The sequence below is a fragment of the Miscanthus floridulus genome, chromosome 11 (assembly GCF_019320115.1).
Source record: "Miscanthus floridulus cultivar M001 chromosome 11, ASM1932011v1, whole genome shotgun sequence".
NCBI classification, from domain to species: Eukaryota; Viridiplantae; Streptophyta; class Magnoliopsida; order Poales; family Poaceae; genus Miscanthus; species Miscanthus floridulus.
In genome coordinates this window covers 16985496-17004427 of record NC_089590.1, presented here as the reverse complement: position 1 = coordinate 17004427, position 18932 = coordinate 16985496, and the positions used below count along the sequence as shown (strand labels likewise).

At 50.0% G+C, this 18932-nt stretch overlaps 1 pseudogene; it reads right to left on the bottom strand.

Annotated features, from left to right (window-relative positions):
• Positions 1–901: 901 nt before the first annotated feature.
• On the bottom strand, positions 902–18889 carry LOC136491690 (uncharacterized; annotated as a pseudogene).
• Positions 18890–18932: the final 43 nt, after the last annotated feature.

The following is an 18932-nucleotide window of genomic DNA, read 5'->3' as shown; positions in this document are numbered from 1 at the left end:
CTGCAAGTTCCGGATGATCACTTACAGATAAGTCCTTAGGGAGAGGAATCTGAAGTATTTAGAAAGTAGCTAAACACTCCAGCCCCATGTTTTCATGTTGCTAAAAAGTCACATTTTAATGTTCATTGCATATACCATTAGTCAAGTTACAAGATCATGGTTTAATTAAGCACTAGCAAAGCTACCCAAATACATAACCCATAGGTGACAATGTAGTTCAATTCTAGAAAATCCCTATCAAGATGACACATGCAGCATGAATTTAATGAATTAAAGTGAATAGGAAACAAGAATGATCCCATGCTATACTTGCCTTGAGTAACGTACTCCTGCTGGTCCTGCTCGTCAAAGTTGTACCCTTGACCTCCCGAGAACTGCTCACCGTCTATACTAACCACAGCAAGATACAAACATCCTGGAGCAATCATGCAAAGCAAGCAAGGCTACAGATTAGAACAATACACCAACAGCAAAGAATCAAGATGAAAAGTTTGAAAAACGAATCTACATCTCGCTATAAACACACGGACGCGAAGATCATAAAAATCGGATCTAAATCGGATCTAAACGCAAAGATCACATCTGGCTGGCGCTGAGGGAAGCGCTGGGCTTCAGCCCAAGCAGAGGCAACCGCAGCCCGGCAAGGGGATTGGCAGGCCAAGGGCGGCAGCAGGCCTACGGGCCGAAAGAGGAAGGAGAAAGAATTTGCCTTTTTTTTCTAATTTCATTCCAAAGAAATTTTGAAGACAAAATCCAAATCAAGTTCAAATTTGAGTTCAAATCAAACCATTCCAAAAATTTATATGCAGCAGCATGAATGTGCATTCACTGTTGTTAACCTATATTAAATTTTAATTTGATATGCTTTATTATTCTTCGTAAACTTAAATGCTCACAAAAATGTTTAGTAAATCAATTTTTCCCTAGTTTAAATTGTTGTAAAATTTAGGGTGTTACAATTTGGCACGGTACATCAAGGTCGGTACACTCATCCATACTGATTTTACAACCTCACATGTAACCAGAGATGTAAAATTATGCAACCAATCTAAACGCTGACTTGCTAGCCTAAACCATGAAGGCATAGACCATTCTCAAGCCGGGCTGGAAAAAAAATCTATGCTCAACAACTAATCTCACTTCTCCCAAAAAAGTATCTCAAGAGAACGCACTGCTTCATGATTATCCTGTCAAGAAAGGTGATTTCTCATATGTGAACATCTTCATCAGAAAAGATAATTCAATGTAATTTGTTCTCTGCTTACCATCCTGTTCAAAATTGGCTTAAGCTCAGAATGTTGGGCTGCCAGCAGGCGGAACATCAACAACTTTGCCTACAGCTACTGTCTTTCCTGTAACCATAACAAGGTAAGAACGAGACGATAAGTTACTTCACACAAGAAAAAGTGACCTCGGCAAACATTTAAATACAGATAGTTAAGGCATCATAATCCTTATATCCTATGTTAAGTACATAAAGTATAAAATCAAGAAGTAAAAGAAATGAAATTTCTGATGACGACAAAAAATACTACCTCCATTCCAAATTATAAAATGTCTTGGCTTTTTTAGATATGTAGCTTTTGCTATGCACTTACATGTACATTATATCTAGATACATAGTAAAATCAATTGTATCTAAAAAAGCCAAAACTTCCTAATAACTTTGAACGGAGGAGTAACAAACAAAAGGGAAAACATAGGATCTCATATGTTACATCATAGATGATCTTCTCTGCATGAACATGGAGTGAAAATATGCTTCCAAGCATGAAGCTTTACCTTCAGTTCTAAGTGTAAACCTTCCAAGCTGAGGGAAATCAGAGAACTTCTCTATGCATATCAAGTTATTCACCTAATAAATATGAAAACACATTACAATCAGCAGAGCCTGAAATTCAGTTAGAACTCATAACAGGAAAGCTTTTTAGATGATCTATGAGAATACCTGAATGCAACAAACAACAATTGCACCATTCTTCACAAAAAGAGGCTTCCTCTTTGGCTTTTTCTTCTTTGGATCTGCTTCTTTCTTTTTCTTCATGTCAATTTCCTCTATGAGCTCGATAATTTCACACTCTTCAACAACAGAGTGGATATGCAACACAGCTTTGTAGCCAGCAGTGAAAATAGCCTAGCACATTCACAAACCATAATGGGAAATAGTGTTCTGATCAATCATCATTGCCAGAAGAAAAAAAAAGATATATAATATCATCAACCTTAGCAAGGTATGGTGAAAAACAGCTCAAATTTAACTCCAAAAATGTACCTTAAGGGCTACAGACCCAAACTAGGTCAAATTTCATATATTATATTTTGTTTCAAAACATTTTTTAAATTGCTGCAAGATTACAAGTGGACTCTAGTTCTTTTGTAATATTATTCAAGAAGCATGATTACTCACATTGTCAAGCAACTCGAGAATCTGTAACTGAGCGATGAATTCACTAACTGCACCAACAGGATTAGCTGCATGGATAGAAACCTTAGATGAAAACATGTCAACAAGGTCTAAAATTATATAAAGTAAAATAAATCATACATATTTGTAATTTCGCATGTGTACACAATGCATGAAGCATCACAACATTCCTGAACAATTGCACACATAACAGAAAAGAAAAGGCCCTCGAGCAAACACTAAATTCTTGCCCAGCACAGCCCACAAGACATTACTCCCTCCATCACAAGTCATAGGTTGTTTCGGCTTTTCTAGGTAGATAGCTTTTTCTATACGCCGTCATATACACAATGTCTAGATACATAGTGTCGGGGACCAATACTAGGGTACCCGAAGAGGAGGAGCTAATGGTTATCAACATTGATTCAACCGAACAGTCAAGAGCGCGCCTACAGCTCCAACCGACCCCTAGGCCGTGGGCTCCGCCTCGCCCGACCCCGCGGCCGCGATCTCCGCCTCGCCCGACCTCTGGGGGCAGGCTCCGCCTCACCCGACCCTGAGGCCCCAAACTCCACCTCGTCAGACCCCTTGGATGCGGGCTCCGTCTCGCCCGACGGGAACCCAAACCATCGCCAACTACTCCAGTTCCAAGCGTATGAGCCTGGATCAAAACTCTTACACCAAGGAAGAGACTAGCATGCTCCGATGTAACCCACGGCCACGACGGGCAATACCTAAGGATTCACATCAAGAACAGCGTCGGGTGTATCGGTGTTGTTCTGCCTAACCCTCGTACGAACACTGACAGGCGCGTCAGTTCACCACGACGTTCGCCAGGACGGAGTGGAGCGCCAAGACCGACGGATGACGCCTGCACATGGCGTCAGGGACGGACAGGACCGCGACGTGGAGCCGTCCCTGTTGACATCTACAGGGTCGACGGGACACACATGAAGGAGAAGGACCCGACAATCCTGGAGGCCTTCCTCCCTCTCGTTCTTCTCCTTTTTCTCCGCTATAACCCACGCTTTCCCTTAGCCTATAAAAGGCAAAGCAGAGCGCCACATGAAAGGGATCCCAAACCGATAGACCCATCAAGATCCGATACAGATCCGCACAAGAGCATGACATGAAACGCACAGGTGAGCAGCAATCGAGCTCTCAGCACCCACTCACTCCTTTCAACAGAGACTTGGGATCCTTTCCCTCTCTTGTCCGTTTATAACCTCTACTACAAACTTTTGGTGCTAGTAACACGAGCAGCAACGACGAACTGGACGTAGGGACTTTCTACCCGAAGTAGTATAAACCTCGTATCCTCTAAAGCACACCATCCGAGCCAGATGCGCAATAATACAAATTTACTCGTAGGTGGTAATTCGAAACACCGACAGTTGGCGCGCCAGGTAGGGGCCTTTTGCGTGTCTCAACATCTACACCAGGCCTCGGATGGCTATTCACGACGTCAGCTGGGTCCTGGACACGCACGTGCGCTTCGGGAACCTGGACTTCATCGTCATGATGGAGGGAGGGTTGGTGCAGGACTTGCGTCACCTCACCTTCTCATTCGCCAACGTCATGACGTAGCTTGCCGGAGGAGAGCCGCTCTCCCTGGAATACCTCATCCAGAGCGCCTCGACAGCGCTCCCGTCCGGTCTCCGCAACACCACAGAGACCGTTGGCCACCCTGTGGCGCAACACACGCCTCCATCCTCCGTGAACGATGAGCTCATGGGGATGACCGAATATGTCGTGGAATCTTTCCATGACCTCCTCGCGGGAGAATTGGGGTCGCTATCCGACTCTGACTCCAGTGGGGGGAGCCATCACCCTTCTCGTGAATGTTTCATGGCAGGTACCCCCGAGGGACACGTCGAAAGCATCCACGAGGGAGAGGCTACCCCAACGAACGACCTTTATGACGAGGTCGAGAGGGATGCAGGGGCCCTACCACGCCTAGAAAGCCAGCCATGCCAGTTGGGCAGATCGACCTGCCTGTCACCTTTGGGGATCCGACCAATTACAGAACAGAGACCCTTACCTTTGAGGTGATCGGGTTCCACGGAACCTACCACGCCATCCTGGGACGTCCATGCTACGCGAAGTTCATGGCCGTCCCAAACTATTATACCTATTTGAAGCTGAAGATGTCGGGACCGTGCGGGGTCATCACCATCGGCACCTCCTTCCAGCGCGCCTACGAGTGCGAGGTCGAGTGCTGCAAATACGCAGCGGCAATCATCGCCTCCAAGGAGCTTGCGGCCATCAGGAAGGAGGTCGCTGAAGAAGCACCCAACCCCAAATGGTCGGCCAAGTCTTTTGAGCTTGTAGAGGGCACCAAGGAGGTCCTCATAGACCCTAGCGGCTCCAAGGGCAAAGTGGTGCGCATTGGCACCACACTTTCCTCCTAATAGGAAAGCACGCTCGTCGACTTCCTCCGCGCCAACAGAGACATCTTTGCGTGAAAACCCTAAGACATGCCAGGCATTCTGAGAGAAATCGCCGCGCATGCCTTGAAGATCAGGCCAGGCTCCACGCCAGTGAAGCAGCACCTGCGTCGCTTCGACGAGAAGCGTAGGGCCATTGACGAGGAGATTGCGAAGCTTTTGGCGACCGGGTTCATTAAGGAAGTATACCACCCCGAGTGGTTAGCCAATCCTGTTCTGGTACGAAGAAAAGTAGGAAATGAAGAATGTGTGTCGACTACACGGGTCTCAATAGAGCGTGTCCGATGGATCCGTTTCCTTTGCCACACATAGACCAAGTAGTCGACTCAACCTCAGGGTGCAAAACCCTTTGCTTCCTTGATGCATATTCCGGGTACCATTAAATCGCGATGAAAGAGTTCGACCAGCTCACGGCATCTTTCATCACCCCATTTGGGTCGTTGTGCTACGTCACGATGCCGTTCGGTCTGAAAAAACACGGGGGCTACGTACCAGCATTGTATGCTTAAATATTTCGGGGACTTCATCGAGCAAACCGTTGAAGCCTACGTGGATGACATCGTTGTCAAGTCCTAACGGGCTAACCAGGTCATAGCCGACCTAGAGCAAACCTTTGCGAAACTCCAAGCAAACAACATTAAGCTCAACCCCGAGAAGTGTGTTTTTGGGGGTCACAAGGGGTATGATGCTAAGTTTTATCGTCTCTGAGCGTGGCATCGAAGCCAACCCGAAAAAGATCTCGGCCATCACGAGGGATGGTCCTGATTCAGAACGTAAAGGGGTACAACGAGTTACAGGGTGCCTCGCCGCGCTCAGCCGTTTTATCTCGCGCCTCGGCGAATGAGGTCTCCCCCTCTATCGGCTCCTGAAGAAGGACGACTATTTTGAATGGACGCCCAAGGCCCAGGAGGCACTTAACACGGTCAAGTAGCTTCTAACGAAGGCGCCGATCCTGGTCCCTCCGGCCTATGTGGAACCGATTCTGCTCTACATTACAGCGCCACCACGCAAGTGGTCAGCGCCGTCCTGATGGTGGAGCGAGAAGAAGAGGGACATGCCCTCAAAGTGCAGTTTTCCGTGTACTTCATTAGCGAGGTCTTGTCCGATTCTAAGACTCGCTACCCCCAAATCCAAAAACTCCTATACGCCATCCTTATCGCCAAGAAAAAGTTATTCATTAGCGAGGTCTTGTCCGATTCTAAGAATCGCTACCCCCAAATCCAAAAACTCCTATACGCCATCCTCATCGCCAAGAGAAAGTTATGTCACTACTTCAAGTCACATCCGGTGACGACCATGACGTCTTTCCCTCTTGGCGAGGTCGTCCAAAACCGGGATGGCACAGGAAGAATCGCGAAGTGAGCACTCGAGCTGATGGGTCAAAGCATTTCGTATGCCCCTCAGACAGCCATCAGTCCCAAGTGCTGGCTGATTTCGTTGCAGAGTGGACCGAGGTCCAAATGCCGCCAGCAGCCGTCGACCAAGAGTACTGGACGATGTAATTCGATGGATCGCTAATGAAGGCGTCGGCGCGGGGCTACTCTTCGTTTCGCCCCTCGGGGTACGCATGAGGTACATGGTTCGCATCCATTTCCTCTCCTCCAACAATTTGGCCGAGTATGAGGCACTCATCAATGGCCTACGCATCGCCGTCGAGCTGGGTATTCGACGGCTCGACATCCAGGGTGACTCCCAGCTGGTCATCGACCAAGTCATGAAGGAATCAAGCTGCCACAACGCCAAGATGGCTGCATATTGCCAAGAGGTCTACCAGCTGGAGGATGAGTTCGACGGTCTCGAGCTCAATCATATCCTGAGGTGTCTCAACGAGGTGGTTGATGCGCTGGTGAAAACGGCGTCTGACCGAGAGCCGATGCCGATGGGCGTCTTCGCCAGCAATCAATACAAGCCCTCGATCCGCTACGAGGAGCCAGAACAAGCCGTTGGCGGGCCGCCTGCCCTGGGCTTGGGGGCTAACCAGCCATCAGCTCCATCCGACACTGAAGTCATGGAGCTTGACAAAGATCCAGCGACAGAGTCCGACCCTCTGGACGACTGGAGGACGCCTTACCTCGACTACCTCCTCCGTAAGGCGCTGCCGATGGACAAAATAGAGGCTTGGCGGCTAGTGCATCGCGTCAAGTCCTTTGTCCTTATTAAGGGCGAGCTCTACAGGCAAGCCACACCGGGATCCTGCAGCGCTGCATCCCCATCGAACAAGGGAAGAGGTTGTTGAGCGACATCTACGGTGGAGTCTATGGTCACCATGCTGCGCCTAAAACCCTGGTCGGAAACACATTCTAGCGAGGCTTCTACTGTCCAACCACGGTAGCTGACGCTGAACATATCGTGCGCACCTGCGAAGGGTGTCAATACTACGCTCGGTAGACCCACCTACCGGCCCAAGCACTCTAAACGATCCCCATCACGTGGCTGTTCGCGGTTTAGGGGCTCGATTTGGTCGGACCTCTCAAGAGGGCACCCAGGGACTATACGCACTTGCTCGTCACCGTAGACAAGTTTACAAAGTGGATAGAGGCTCGACCAATCGCCGTGATCAAGTCCAAGCAAGCCGTGTTGTTTTTCCTCGAACTCCATCACGGACAACGGCACGTAGTTCACCGGAAAGAAGTTCCTCCGATTCTGCGATGAATACCACATCCGCATCGATTGGACCGCCGTGGCGCAACCCCGCACGAACGGGCAGGTCAAGCGCGCAAATAGCATAGTTCTACAATGCCTCAAGCCTAGGATCTTCCACCGGTTGAACAAGTTTGGCGGATGATGAGTCGCGGAGCTTCCCGCGGTGCTCTGGGGCCTGAGTACGACCCCGAGCCGGACCACCGGTTATACACCATTCTTCATGGTCTACGGTTCCGAGGCTATTCTCTCGACCAACCTCGATTATGGAGTGTCGAGGGTTAGGACATACGATGAACAGGGATCCAAGGCATCCCTCGAGGATGCCATGGACCAGCTAGATGAAGCGCGGGACGTTGCCCTCCTCCGCTTGGCCAAGTACCAGCGAGCGTTACGCCGGTACCACAACTGTCGAATGCGGGGTTAGGCGTTTAACATCAGGGGCCTAGTGCTCCGCCTCGTCCAGAGCAACAAGAACCGCCACAAGCTCTCTCCGCCATGGGAAGGACCATACGTCGTCGCAAAGGTGCTCCGACCAGGCACCTACAAGCTCAAGACCATCGACGGCGAAGTCTTTGTCAATGCCTGGAACATCGAACAGCTACGTCATTCTTACCCTTAATATACGCACACTTTCTATTATTAGTTTCACTACCAACTCTCTGATCTATAGTGACACCCGACCCCAGCAACGACAGGGGGTTGGGCCTCACTCAGGGGCTAATATGAGTGTATTTATACGGTAGACATTCTCTACGCCCGACCCTTTCTCACGTTAAGACCTAGAAGCAAGGGTTGCAGAAACAGACGGTAAGTAAAACTGGTCGGAATCAAGGAACCTATGCCCCAGCGGCTCTGGTGTTTTTTTTGCTCGCCAGCGTGATTAGAGTTTTTTTCGCACCCCGAGCTTTCTAGCCTTAACAACGGAAAGAGTCGGTACCCGTCTAAGAGTATATCCACCCGGTAGACATTCTCTACGCCCGACCCTCTCTCACGTTAAGACCTAGAAGCAAGGGTTACGAAAACAGACACTGAGTAAAACTGGTCGGACTGCAAGAAACCTATGCCCCAGCGGCTACAACATTTTTTTGCTCACCAGCGTGATCAGAGATTTTTCCACACCCAGAGCTTTTCTAGCCTTAACTACGGAAAGGGTCAGTACGCGTCTAAGAATATATCCACCTGGCAAACATTCTCTATGCCCGACCCTCTCACGTTAAGACCTAGAAGCAAGGGTTGCGAAAACGAACGCTGAGTAAAACTGGTCGATCTGCAAGAAACCTACGACCCAGCGGCTATGGCGTTTTAACTCACCAACATGATTAGAGTTTGTTCACCCGCACCCCAGGCTTTACAGCCTTAACAACAGAAAGGGTCAAAACGCATTAACCTTTTTATACAAAAGAGGGAGAAGGGCTAAAAATCTGTTTAGCCATAACAAAATTTAAGAGCTTGTTCACTTGTTACGAGTTCGCCACCCGTCTTATCTGCCTAAATTTTTGGGGAGGATGATCTCATCCTCTATCTCCGCAGAAAAATCCTGCGCCAGCGGGTCACCCAAGTCAGTCAAATGGCTTGGGCCGCTGTCGAGAGGCAGGCAAGGAGCAGTAGGATGCCCCATGCGGGTTATGCCGACCCCGTCATGAACAACGGACCTGCATTCCACTTGAACATATCCGGTAAGAGCTCACTGAACACGTCACTAGAGCCATCAAGGTAAGTCCTGTGCTAGCGGGTCACCCAAGTCAATCGGATGGCTCGGGCCGCTACCGAGAGACATGTCACCCTTAATTTATGCACGTCTTCTCCTATTGGTTTCGCTATCGACACCACAATCTCTAAGTGACGCCCGAACCCAGCAACGGCCAGGGGTCTGTCCTCACTCGGGGCCTGGTAAGAGTATGTCTATTCGGTAGACATTCTCCGTGCCCAACCTTTTTCACGTTAAAAAACTAGAGGCAAGGTTTGCGGAGACAAACACTGAGTAAAACTGGTCGGACTGCAAGAAACCTACGCCTTAGCGGCTACGGCATTTTTACTCACCAGCATGAACAGAGTTAGTTGCCCGCACTCTGAGCTTTAGCCTCCGCCTTCCCAGGATGGGTTTGGAGGGGCCAACCTACGGAATCTCCATCAAGGAGAGGCTAGTAGGTCACCCAAGTCGATCGGACGGCTCGGGCCGCTGCCGAGAGATGGGTAAGGAGCAGTGGGAGGCCCAATGCGGGTTATGCCGACTCCGTCACGAACGACAGACCCGGATTCCACTCGGACATATCTGCTAAGAGCTCCCCAAACCCATCACTCGAGCCATCGAGGTAACTTTATCAACCCCATTCCGCTTTTCCAGTGCATGATCATTCATTCATCCATTCCCATGCATGCTTTTATACATTCATCCATACATTCATCCATCCCATACGTCCAAGCATCGCACATATGCAATTATTGCATCACAACGCTTCGTGTCGCATCACGAAGCGGTAGTCATCTTATCCGATGAGCGATGACCGACCGAGTTTTGAAGGCCGACCCACGAAGGGCTCGAGGTCGGTTCGCGTCAAATAGAGCCAGAGGAGAAAACACAGATGAGCCCCAGCGGCCTTTGCTCAACCCGCTCAGAAATGGACAGGGTCATCTTGACCTTCTCGTTCGATCCTAACCTCAAGCCATGCCCATAAAATCTCCATCGAGGGAAGGCCAATGGGCCACCTGAGTCGGTCTCCGGAACGACTCAAGCATCTACCGGGAGGCGGGTTATGGAGAAGTGGAATGCCACATGAGGGCTATGCTGACCCCATCACGAACGACGAATCCAGATTCTACTCGGCATGCCTGTTAGCGAGCTCGCCGAGCGCGACACTCGAGCCATCGAGTCAAGTGTCGTTAGCTCAGCCCCTCCGGTTCCAGAAACCGCAGACGTGGTGATGCATAAAACTCGGCCAACCCCTACCGAGCCCAACAGGGCTTGGGGGCTCGAGCCTCCTGACCCCAACTCGGGAATCCGACCAACCGAGGTTTGAAGGCCGGCTCGCGAAGGGCTTGAGGCCGCCTCACGTCAAACAGAGTCGGGGGAGAAAACGCAGATGAGCCCCAATGGCCTTTGCACGACCCGCTCAGAAGTGGACAGGGTCATCTCAACCTTCTCTTTCGATCCTAACCTCGAGCCATGCCCACAGAATCGCCATTGAGAGGAGGCCAACAGACAACCTGAGTCGGTCGCCAAAACAACTCGGGCATCTGCTGGGAGATGGGTTAAGGAGCAGTGGAATGCCACATGAGGGCTATGCCGATCCCGTCACGAATGACGGACCTGGATTTCACTCAGACATGCCCATTAGCGAGCTCACCGAGCGCGTCACTCGAGCCATCGAGGCAAGTGACGTTAGCTCAACCCCTCTGGTTGCGAAAACTGCAGATAGGGTAACGATCGCAAAGACAAGCCGACCCTCGACCGGACCCTCGCTGCGCGCGGGGGCTCAAGGAAAGTTGGACTCGCAAGGAGACCGAATGCGCGGTCGTAGAACGATGGCTCAGATCTTAGGGAGTAGATACGTGCAAAAAACTAAGGATAACGTTTCTAAAACAAGAGACGCTTTCTGCTACTAGTTTCGCTATCGTCTCTCGGTCTTTAGTGAAACCCGACCCCGACAACGGCAAGGGGTCAAGCCTCACACGGCGGCTGATAAGGGTATATACATACACTTGCTGAAACAGTCGCTGTGCCCGACCCTTTCCTCACGTTAAAAACATAGAGGCATGGTTTGCGGAAGCGAACGATTGAGTAAGGCTGATCGGACTACAAGAAACCTACACCCTAGCGGCTACGGCACTCTTGCTTACCATCGCAATCAGAGTTTCTCACGCACACCTCAAGCTCTATGGTCTTAACAACAGGAAGGGTCGAAACGCATTAACCCCTTTTTACACACAAAAAGAAAGAACAAATTTGTTCAAACGAAATAACAAGTTTGTTTAAACAAAGCACAAGGGTCAGAACTTGTCAGCTTATCACAAGAACGACCGCCCGACCTATCTAACTAGCCCCTCCGGGGGAGAACTATGCCTTCTATCATGACTGCACGAAGGGCATTCCTCTCGAGCTGGCGCACCAAGTCGTGATCTCGACGGCACGAGCCGCGAGCTAGCTGGTCCCCCTCGACCGCACCACATCAAGGTCGTCGTAGACCACTCCAAGGGCGACGCTCAAGATATCGAGCTCCTCACTCTCCGCCTGAAGATTTCTCCTTTCCTTAGCGAGATCCATGGCTAGCCCGGCAGCAACGCTCTTCGCCTCCAGCTTCCGGGTCGTCTCCCTTTCGAGCTCGGCCTGGAGGGAGCCGACCTTCTGCTACTCGTTGTCGTGCTCTTGGCAGGCCTGGTCACGCTCTCGGAAAGCCTGGTTGAACTCCTCGCGAGCCGTGTTGTATTTCGAGCGGAGCCTCTCCGTGGTTTGGATCAGCTCGTCCCACTCCTTGCTCAGCTGAGCGACCGCCGTGGCATCTAGGCTCGCCCTTTCCTCTAGGGCCGATAGGTTCTTGGCTCCCAGCTTCAGATCCCTTTCTTTCTCAACCTCGCCCAGTAGGTCAAGGATCCGCTGGTGGGTTTCGGCGTCCTTCTAGAGCAACTCATCCCACTCCTTCCTGACCCTGGCACCCTCTTCGTTATCCTTCCGCGACCTCGCCGACAGGGCCTCGAACACCTTCTCGGCCTCGTCAGCGTCTCGACGGGCCTCGGACACCCGCGACCGAAGATTGGCTGCCTCCTCAGCGAGGGAAGTCAGCTCGACCACCCTCTATTGGGCGGCAACAAGCTGAGCTGTCACCCTCCCCGCGTAGTTGCACCTCCTCGACGAATGAACCGAGATTTCCTCTGTTGACGAATGAACCGAGATTTCCCCCGGCTGCGAGCTATAAGGGACAGCAGAAAGACGATGGTCAGGATACAAAAAGTATATAGAGCAAGAAAATGGCAAGAAGCATGATCAAGCAATACCCGGCCGGAGGGAACGACAACATCGTGCAATGCGCCCGTGGCATGGTCCAGGGCCTCGAGCACGGACGCGATCCCTACGTCAGTGGCGTCATCAAGGATAATGAGCGTCGACGCCAGATCCTGCGGATCCGTCCACTGGAGCAGGGGCTAGCCCCGCGCTGGCGAGCCGCTGCCCACCGACATCAGGGTTAGGGACGGCTCCCCGTCGGCCCCAAGCGCCGCCGACCCCTCTCGCCGTGACGTCCCCGTCGGGACGCCCCCTCCTACGATGGAAGGGGTCAGCGGTGCGGATGCGAACCTCTCTCCCAACACCACGCTAGGCGTCGTCACTTGGGCCGCCAATGGCACGGGTCGCGCCGATGCCTCGAGCAACGTTGTGGTCGCGTCTGGCTGTGACTCATCTGTCACGGCCGCCACCACCTCCACCTGCGTCGGTAGGGTCACGACCGGTTGCGTCAGGCCCACAACGACCAGCGCCACAAGCGCGGTCGGCAGCCCCATCCACCCCGCCGTCGGCAGCAGCATCGCGACCGTCACCGGTTGCTCCGTGACGTTCGAAGCCGACCCTTAAACGTCTGCGTCCGCCCGTCCCGTCGAGGGCACAGGCGCCACCATGGGCGGCGCCCGACGGCCGAGGACGTGGTCCCACTGGCGCCGCTCACGCCCGAAACAAACGCGACACCAGCCGATGGCCGCCACCCCGATTGGAGGGCGATGCTCTTCTTCGGCGCCAGCGCCAAGGGATTCCGCGGCCTGCCAACGCTGCAAAGGACGAAAAACACAAGTCACGATGAAATCCGACTAAAACTGGAAAACAGAGGAATTGATAACTCACCTCGGCGCAGTCGGGCGGCATATGCGTTTGGGGGACGAACCACCCAACCCTTGCTCCGCCTCGTCAGAGCGAGGCCGCTTCTATCCCGCCCCCTGCTCCTGGGTAGAGTGGCTCGCCCCGGGCAGCTCCTGGGGCACGTTGGCGGCACGCCCCGCTCCCCTTGGCTCTTGGGGCGCGACGGCAAGGCCACCCGCCTCAGCTGGCACCTCGGCGTGACGGCAGAGCCGCCCGCCTCTGTTGACTCCTGGGGCAGGCCGACGGTACGTCCCGCCTCCGCTGGCCCCCCAGACGTACCCTCCCCTCCATGGGATGGGATGGCTCCCGACGCCTGCAAGGACGAACCGATGCCTATCAGCGCATCCTCGTTCTCCAGTTTGTCCCACTCAATATTGTCGGCTACCGTTTTTTCTTCATCACCTCGTCGTCGTCACCATCATCATCGTCCTCATCGTTGTCAGTGTCCTCCCCTCGTTCACGCACCCGTAGCTTCTGCTGCTTCTTCATCTTCTAGTCCTCCTTTGCCTTCCTCAGCCGCACGCCCGTGGCGCGATTCGCCGCCCTCACGGCTGAATCCCTCGGCAACAGAGCCCTCGGCTGGTCCCTCGGCTGGTCCCGCCCCTCTCAAATTTAGTCCCACGGGGTTGAAAAATCAATTGAAGACAGGAGAAAGGGAAACTTACAAAGACGACGTAGCCTAGCTCCGGCCGCATCGGAGGATGCCCCTGCATCGGGTAGACGAAGTCGAGGGCGGCACCCGTGTCATCCCACAAAGGCTCCATCGCCTCCTTGATGCATTGCGCGATCTCAGAGTTGGGGAGCGTTCCCTCAGCGAGCGTCATTCCGTCGAACGATGCCTCAGGCGCGCCATCACGTATAGCGGGAGCATGCGCGTCATCAATGGTGCCACCCTCCTCGCGTGGTAGGCCCCGATGACGCCCGACCCTTTTAGGTCGTTCTCCTTCAGGATGTGGATGGTGCGGGGGCTCGACGAAAGTTGGACTTGCAAGGAGACCGAACGCACGGTCGCAGAACGACAGACCCCCGTTGGCTCAAAATCAGGAAAGACCTTTTCTGACCCACCAAATCTCACGGCTATACCCCCGAGAGGCCCGATCACGACGTAAGAAAATCGCCGTCCCTAGGACACGCCATGGGCGACAAGAAAAATCCAAGGACCTCAAAGTCCTCCCGTTCGAAAAAGCCTCCGACGGAGTATTCTACTCCTCCGTAAGCTCGGGGGCTACTGTCGGGGACCAATACTAAGGTACCCGAAAAGGAGGAGCTAATGGTCATCAACATTGATTCAACCGAGCAGTCAAGAGCACGCCTATAGCTCCAACTGACCCCCAGGTGGGCGGGCTCTGCCTCGCCAGACCTCCGGGGGCGGGCTCCGCCTCGCCCGACCCCGAGGCCACGATCTCCACCTCGCCCGATCCCAAGGATGCGATCTCCGCCTCGCACGACCCCGAGGTTGCGATCTCCACCTCGCCCGACCTACGGGGGCGGGCTCCGCCTCGCCTGACCTCTGGGGACAGGCTCCGCCTCACCCGACCCCGAGGCCCCAAGCTCCGCCTCGCCAGAACCCTTGGGTGCGGGCTCCGTCTCGCCCGACGGGGACCTATACTGCCGCCAACCACTCTAGTTCGAAGCGTATAGGCCTGGGTCAAAACTTACAACAAGGAAGAGACCGGCACGCCCCGATGTAACCCGCGGCCATGACGGGCCATACCTGAGGATTCACATCAATAACAGCGTCGAGCGTACCGGTGCTGTTCTGTCTAACCCTCGTACGAACACTGACAGGCGCGTTAGTTCACCACGACATCCACCAGGACGGAGTGGAGCGCCATGACCGACGGATGACGCCTGCGCATGGCGCCAGTAACGGACAGGACCACGACGTGGAGCCGTCCCTATTGACATCTATAGGGTTGGCGGGACCCACATAAAGGAGAAGGACCTGGCGATCCTGGAGACCTTTCTCTCGTTCTTCTCCTTTTCCTCCGCTATAACCCGCGCTTTTCCTTGGCCTATAAAAGGGAAAACAGGGTGCCCCATGAAAGGGATCCCGACCCGATCGACCCATCAAGATCCGATACAGATCCGCACAAGAGCACGACACGAACGCACAGGTGAGCAGCGATCAAGCTCTCAGCACCCACTCACTCCTTTCACCAGAGACTTAGGATCCTTTCTCTCTCGCCTGTTTATAACCCCTACTACAAACTTTCGGTGCTAGTAACATGAGCAGCAGCGACGAACTGGACGTAGTGACTTTCTGCCCTAACCAGTATAAACCTCGTGTCGTCTAAGTACACCATCCGAGCCAGACGCGCAATAATACAAATTTACTCGTCGGTGGTAACTCGAAACACCGACACATAGTAAAAACTATGTATCTAGAAAACCAAAACAACCTATATTTTGGACTGGAGGAAATAGTTTAGAAGAACACAGAACTCATCCTGTGCTGCCCAGTGGACCAGTTCATTATCACAGTACAACTCATTCTCACCCTTCAGTTCAGATTGGCATGGGGGAACTAAGCTTGCAGTGACTTGTGCTTGGTTTGAGGAATAAGTTAGTCCATCATCTATTCACTCCTCGGTTTTGTTTGATTCATGGAATGGGATGGGTTCATCCATCATCACCTCATTCCTAACAAGCTAATAATTAGTACTAGTATGAGGAATGAAGTCATTCCACCAAATTTGAGGAATGAACTCATGATGCATCATCTAGGATGAATTGATTTCTCAAACCAAACACCCTATTAATGCATATACATGTCTAGTCACAGGATGTTATCATACTACTTTATCCTGAATATAAACTTACCAACACTTGAAAGTACAAAACCAGCCATTACATCCTCCTCTTCAACTCCGGACAATTTGACACGAACATTCTCAGCAGGTCCAGCACGACGTACTTTGCTCTCATCCAAGTTCAAACCAATGACTTTCACATGGGACTGTTACAGCAAGAGTATTGTAAAACTGAATTGGCTCAAGGAGATAAGTGTCAAGTATATTACAGTAGAAGGAATGGGAAAGAATACCTTATTTGGCATAACCAACAAACTGTCACCCTCTCTGATAGTGCCAAGACCTCTATTTTGCCCATTACAACAGTGCCCATATCCTTATATTTATCAATAATCGGCATCCTGCTTTGTTATAAATAAATATAAAGATGATACATTTAGCACACGATCAAAATAAGTAGTTTTCAACATGAGATTACACAACCAAAAATACGCAAAGAATCATGAAAAGGGCCATCCAAATTCTAACATTTACATAAAGCCACAAAAAAATGATCACATGACTAATACAAAACTGTTTTTAGGTGACTACTGTGAAAATAATATCAATAGATTTGCCATGAAAAGTGGTTTTCACAGCAAATACTTTCAAATGATTACCAAGTTACATATTAGTCATTGTATGTCCAAAGAATTATATACTTTCTGAGTGCAGTATATGAAGTACAAGATAAGAAAAACTATCTAACCTTACTGGACCTTTGGGGTCGCGTAAAGGAACTTCAATACGGTCCAGAACTTCAAAAGACAAGGGCCATCCCACCAACTACAAATGCTTTTATCCATCCTGGTCTTCATATTGGTTCCCACAAGACCAGATATTGGCAAGAATTGCACATCTGACAACAAAGACAATGACAGTCAGACAAAAGGGTCAGATATTGATGATGATATAATGTAACAAAGCAATTAATAAATAATGAAGCTGATATGGCCTCTGATTGAGTTTAGCAAAGCCAACGGTGGAATTAGCTTTAGTTATTGAAACATGAGGCAAGAGACATCAGTTGAGGAAATTTCAATACTGAGGCACAATTTGAAAGCATGAAAACTAGAACTTCAGTCAGTAGAAATAAATAGCAATGATGAATCTCAAGATTGAAAAGAAGTGCTCACAATAATTCATACTTTTAGGCAAAAAAGAAGTGGAATAAAACCTACCTTTCTTACATTGTACCCTGAAGATTTAAGGAATGGAACCATTTTTGCTTCAATCTCATCATACCTGAAAAAGGATAACAAATTTGATTATTTTCCTCCAGTTGTACAAGTTACACCATAAAAAAGATAAGTAGATGTTTTATCAGGTATACCTTTCCTTAGACCATTTAACAGTAGGTTCGTCCATCTTATTTATTACAACTACCAGCTTAGCAACACCCAAAGTTTTCGCAAGTAGTACATGTTCACGGGTCTGTCCTCCCCTTTCATAACCTGTTTCGAATTCACCTTTTCGAGCAGATATGACCTAAAAAGGAAATTATATATAAACAAAACTAATGGCTAAGTTAGAAAGTTCAACAAACAATGACTTGAGTCCTACCAGAACACCAATGTCAGCTTGAGATGCACCACTTATCATATTTGGAACATAACTTTTGTGACCCTGCAAAACCAAATCATTTGATTAAACAAGCACCATATAGGAAACAAGCATTAAGTTCAATCAATCAACAGTTCCTGTAAACAGTGATGGAAAAGTGTCAAGGCTCAAGGGTAGTGGCCATCTATCAAGGATTCAACAGTGTATACGGAACAGCATAGGTGTGCAAGATATATTTCCTGAACACAGTAAAAGGTGGCAAGTACAATAAACATGTTGAGCGCTTGCATGTCTACCCAACAAGTGAGATAGAAATATGAATTAGCAGTGCTACCAAATTATTGAATTATTAAATTTAATTACTCAGACTGCTGACAAAACCTGTACTAATCAATGGCATTAATCTGGAAAAGAGTTATGAGATGACATAACACACTTTGAAAGTACACCAAAATTACTAGGCCTCATGTTTATATGTGAAATTATTTGTCTTCTATATATGTTATAGGTTAGCAGAGCCTCTTGTCAGAGAGGCAAGCACACGCACACCCATGCTTGTACTAGTAGGTCATGCCCTATAAGATTTGGAACTCCCCTCTCTTAAGACAGACCAAGGAGACATCTTCTCCCCTGAGTTCCTGTGGTTAATTTTTTAAAATTATTTTGTTTTCTCAGAAGTATACATTAGTAATTTAGTATATTACGTCATAACATGGTAGTCCACAACATGGTCTCCCTGCAATGGTGACCCAGGTTTCCTGTGCTAACACGTGACAGAGAAGTCAATCCTACTTTAAATAACAGATGCCTTTATGTCTACAGTCCTGAAGGCAAAATTATAGAAGAGAGACAACAAAATATGACATTAAAAGCCAACTATATATTTTTTCCAGTTGCTCCGGTCATTAACCACAATCAGCCCAAATGGATTCAGTAGCAACATTAGAATTATAACAGTTCGCATAATAGATCCAGTCACCTGGAAGGCAGGAAGTAACTTGTGGCCAAACAGATGCGAATAGAGCGCATGCAAAGAAATATAATAAATACAAACTACAATTAAAGTACATGGAGCCCAGACTTGCATTAGTAACATATGTAACATAGTGAGAGCAAATACCGGTGCATCCAAGATAGTGAATCTTGTGTGTTCTGTCTCGAAGTGGGCTCTACCAACTTCAACAGTCTTTCCCTGAACACATGAAAAGAATATGCAAAAGAATCATAAAAAAAAGGGTGTACCC